This window comes from Oryzias latipes, chromosome 23, assembly GCF_053564925.1.
Source record: "Oryzias latipes strain Hd-rR chromosome 23, Olatipes_Hd-rR_3.1".
Classification (NCBI taxonomy): domain Eukaryota; kingdom Metazoa; phylum Chordata; class Actinopteri; order Beloniformes; family Adrianichthyidae; genus Oryzias; species Oryzias latipes.
This window is the reverse complement of record NC_136259.1, coordinates 28,737,501-28,742,500: the sequence shown is the minus strand read 5'-3', so window position 1 is coordinate 28,742,500 and position 5,000 is coordinate 28,737,501. Positions and strand designations below refer to the sequence as shown.

General features: G+C 40.5%; 1 long non-coding RNA gene across 1 annotated transcript in view; it reads left to right on the top strand.

The window, feature by feature from the left end:
- Positions 1–412: 412 nt before the first annotated feature.
- LOC144989440 (uncharacterized) overlaps positions 413–5,000 on the top strand; it is a 5,822-nt gene continuing 1,234 nt past the window's right edge. The window contains exons 1-7 of the long non-coding RNA XR_013653618.1: positions 413–510; positions 1,157–1,252; positions 1,900–1,995; positions 2,650–2,745; positions 3,392–3,487; positions 4,134–4,231; positions 4,669–5,000. The exon at positions 4,669–5,000 is cut by the window's right edge and continues 1,234 nt beyond it. This is a non-coding gene — a long non-coding RNA (uncharacterized LOC144989440). The remainder of the gene's footprint in view (positions 511–1,156; positions 1,253–1,899; positions 1,996–2,649; positions 2,746–3,391; positions 3,488–4,133; positions 4,232–4,668) is intronic.

Sequence of the window (5,000 nt, the reverse complement as noted above, 5' to 3'; positions counted from 1 at the left end):
CTCACCCTCCATGAAAAACGATTCCTTGAGCTGGTGACCAAAGAAACTGCAGTTTTTGCAGGCAATGTTCAATTTCAAACGTTGCCATGCTTAAACTGTGGTGTTTTAAAATGTCAAATGTAACATTTTATTTGAACCAACAAGGTTAACTTTTAAAATGGTGAAGACAGACCAGAATATTTAGCATCACAGTTTGAACCCCACTTGTTGAATTTACATGACAATGCACATGGCCAGCAAGCTCTGTGAGCATAAAGTTGAGGGTGCTACTGGTCTGTAGCTCACTGCTCCCCCTAGGGATAATTTTAAAATTGAGAGACCAATTTCCTCATTGAGAGATAAATATATATATATATATATATATATATTTATATATAAAAGATTTATCCTTGCATCCACTTCTTTCTTCCACAGGTAACTGTGGCTGCTGGGCTGTCTGCTGCACACTGGTTGGAGTGTGACTGTGGTGCCTTTGTCTAATGTATTTTTTAAAAGCGACTAAAAATGAAGGTAAGTGACAGTGAGTGTTATCCTTTTCACTATAAGAAAGAATATGTGCCAGAAAAGTCACCACACTTAGTCAAATCGCACTGAAAACATAGGGCCATAGATTGGATTCTCGAAAAGAGACCTGTTTCTGCGCAACATGTTGCGTTTGGGTTTGTCTAATGACCAGAATCCAATCCCAGCCTCAGCTAATTAAACCTGGGTTATTGGTGGCCACTTGATAGGGGGGGGCTGTTCTGGACTCACCCTCCATGAAAAACGATTCCTTGAGCTGGTGACCAAAGAAACTGCAGTTTTTGCAGGCAATGTTCAATTTCAAACGTTGCCATGCTTAAACTGTGGTGTTTTAAAATGTCAAATGTAACATTTTATTTGAACCAACAAGGTTAACTTTTAAAATGGTGAAGACAGACCAGAATATTTAGCATCACAGTTTGAACCCCACTTGTTGAATTTACATGACAATGCACATGGCCAGCAAGCTCTGTGAGCATAAAGTTGAGGGTGCTACTGGTCTGTAGCTCACTGCTCCCCCTAGGGATAATTTTAAAATTGAGAGACCAATTTCCTCATTGAGAGATAAAAATATATATATATATATATTTATATATAAAAGATTTATCCTTGCATCCACTTCTTTCTTCCACAGGTAACTGTGGCTGCTGGGCTGTCTGTTGCACACTGGTTGGAGTGTGACTGTGGTGCCTTTGTGTAATGTATTTTTTAAAAGCGACTAAAAATGAAGGTAAGTGACAGTGAGTGTTTTCCTTTTCACTATAAGAAAGAATATGTGCCAGAAAAGTCACCACACTTAGTCAAATCGCACTGAAAACATAGGGCCATAGACTGGATTCTCGAAAAGAGACCTGTTTCTGCGCAACATGTTGCGTTTGGGTTTGTCTAATGACCAGAATCCAATCCCAGCCTCAGCTAATTAAACCTGGGTTATTGGTGGCCACTTGATAGGGGGGGGCTGTTCTGGACTCACCCTCCATGAAAAACGATTCCTTGAGCTGGTGACCAAAGAAACTGCAGTTTTTGCAGGCAATGTTCAATTTCAAACGTTGCCATGCTTAAACTGTGGTGTTTTAAAATGTCAAATGTAACATTTTATTTGAACCAACAAGGTTAACTTTTAAAATGGTGAAGACAGACCAGAATATTTAGCATCACAGTTTGAACCCCACTTGTTGAATTTACATGACAATGCACATGGCCAGCAAGCTCTGTGAGCATAAAGTTGAGGGTGCTACTGGTCTGTAGCTTACTGCTCCCCCTAGGGATAATTTTAAAATTGAGAGACCAATTTCCTCATTGAGAGATAAAAAATATATATATATATATATTTATATATAAAAGATTTATCCTTGCATCCACTTCTTTCTTCCACAGGTAACTGTGGCTGCTGGGCTGTCTGCTGCACACTGGTTGGAGTGTGACTGTGGTGCCTTTGTGTAATGTATTTTTTAAAAGCGACTAAAAATGAAGGTAAGTGACAGTGAGTGTTTTCCTTTTCACTATAAGAAAGAATATGTGCCAGAAAAGTCACCACACTTAGTCAAATCGCACTGAAAACATAGGGCCATAGATTGGATTCTCGAAAAGAGACCTGTTTCTGCGCAACATGTTGCGTTTGGGTTTGACTAATGACCAGAATCCAATCCCAGCCTCAGCTAATTAAACCTGGGTTATTGGTGGCCACTTGATAGGGGGGGGCTGTTCTGGACTCATCCTCCATGAAAAACGATTCCTTGAGCTGGTGACCAAAGAAACTGCAGTTTTTGCAGGCAATGTTCAATTTCAAACGTTGCCATGCTTAAACTGTGGTGTTTTAAAATGTCAAATGTAACATTTTATTTGAACCAACAAGGTTAACTTTTAAAATGGTGAAGACAGACCAGAATATTTAGCATCACAGTTTGAACCCCACTTGTTGAATTTACATGACAATGCACATGGCCAGCAAGCTCTGTGAGCATAAAGTTGAGGGTGCTACTGGTCTGTAGCTCACTGCTCCCCCTAGGGATAATTTTAAAATTGAGAGACCAATTTCCTCATTGAGAGATAAATATATATATATATATATATATATATATTTATATATAAAAGATTTATCCTTGCATCCACTTCTTTCTTCCACAGGTAACTGTGGCTGCTGGGCTGTCTGCTGCACACTGGTTGGAGTGTGACTGTGGTGCCTTTGTCTAATGTATTTTTTAAAAGCGACTAAAAATGAAGGTAAGTGACAGTGAGTGTTATCCTTTTCACTATAAGAAAGAATATGTGCCAGAAAAGTCACCACACTTAGTCAAATCGCACTGAAAACATAGGGCCATAGATTGGATTCTCGAAAAGAGACCTGTTTCTGCGCAACATGTTGCGTTTGGGTTTGTCTAATGACCAGAATCCAATCCCAGCCTCAGCTAATTAAACCTGGGTTATTGGTGGCCACTTGATAGGGGGGGGCTGTTCTGGACTCACCCTCCATGAAAAACGATTCCTTGAGCTGGTGACCAAAGAAACTGCAGTTTTTGCAGGCAATGTTCAATTTCAAACGTTGCCATGCTTAAACTGTGGTGTTTTAAAATGTCAAATGTAACATTTTATTTGAACCAACAAGGTTAACTTTTAAAATGGTGAAGACAGACCAGAATATTTAGCATCACAGTTTGAACCCCACTTGTTGAATTTACATGACAATGCACATGGCCAGCAAGCTCTGTGAGCATAAAGTTGAGGGTGCTACTGGTCTGTAGCTCACTGCTCCCCCTAGGGATAATTTTAAAATTGAGAGACCAATTTCCTCATTGAGAGATAAAAATATATATATATATATATTTATATATAAAAGATTTATCCTTGCATCCACTTCTTTCTTCCACAGGTAACTGTGGCTGCTGGGCTGTCTGCTGCACACTGGTTGGAGTGTGACTGTGGTGCCTTTGTCTAATGTATTTTTTAAAAGCGACTAAAAATGAAGGTAAGTGACAGTGAGTGTTATCCTTTTCACTATAAGAAAGAATATGTGCCAGAAAAGTCACCACACTTAGTCAAATCGCACTGAAAACATAGGGCCATAGATTGGATTCTCGAAAAGAGACCTGTTTCTGCGCAACATGTTGCGTTTGGGTTTGTCTAATGACCAGAATCCAATCCCAGCCTCAGCTAATTAAACCTGGGTTATTGGTGGCCACTTGATAGGGGGGGGCTGTTCTGGACTCACCCTCCATGAAAAACGATTCCTTGAGCTGGTGACCAAAGAAACTGCAGTTTTTGCAGGCAATGTTCAATTTCAAACGTTGCCATGCTTAAACTGTGGTGTTTTAAAATGTCAAATGTAACATTTTATTTGAACCAACAAGGTTAACTTTTAAAATGGTGAAGACAGACCAGAATATTTAGCATCACAGTTTGAACCCCACTTGTTGAATTTACATGACAATGCACATGGCCAGCAAGCTCTGTGAGCATAAAGTTGAGGGTGCTACTGGTCTGTAGCTCACTGCTCCCCCTAGGGATAATTTTAAAATTGAGAGACCAATTTCCTCATTGAGAGATAAAAATATATATATATATATATTTATATATAAAAGATTTATCCTTGCATCCACTTCTTTCTTCCACAGGTAACTGTGGCTGCTGGGCTGTCTGCTGCACACTCTGGTTGGAGTGTGACTGTGGTGCCTTTGTCTAATGTATTTTTTAAAAGCGACTAAAAATGAAGGTAAGTGACAGTGAGTGTTATCCTTTTCACTATAAGAAAGAATATGTGCCAGAAAAGTCACCACACTTAGTCAAATCGCACTGAAAACATAGGGCCATAGACTGGATTCTCGAAAAGAGACCTGTTTCTGCGCAACATGTTGCGTTTGGGTTTGTCTAATGACCAGAATCCAATCCCAGCTTCAGCTAATTAAACCTGGGTTATTGGTGGCCACTTGATAAGGGGAGCTGTTCTGGACTCCCTGCAGCTAAATGGTTAAATGGTGCTGATTACTGTCCAGATCAAGCATGCCTGCTTACAACTGCCTGCATCCTTCACATACCCATTTCAAACCAAAAGAAGGGCCTCTGTATTTAAACTGATTGAGACATGATGCTGGATTATCTGGCAATATACATGGATTACTTTTAAATGTGTCTGTTTCACCTCTTTGACAGGCATCAAAGAGAAACTGATTCGACCAAGTTCCAGACTGTGATGGGCAGAGTCTAAGCCCCAAAGGAGATATGCAGATCCTGTACACACACGCCACGAAGACGTGCTTCTCATCCAGCAGCTGACAAAGAGGGGGGTTCGTCTTCCAAAACTTCCCTTCCAGACTGTGACCTTGCAGAAGCTGAGGTTACAGTGGTCCGGGCAGGAGCTGAGCAGAGATGTCCTTTGGCTGCTGGGCTGTCTGCTGCACCCTCGGCTAGAGCGTGACTGTGGTGCCTTTGTCTAATGTATTTTTTAAAAGCGACTGAAAATGAAGGCAAGTGACAGTGAGTGT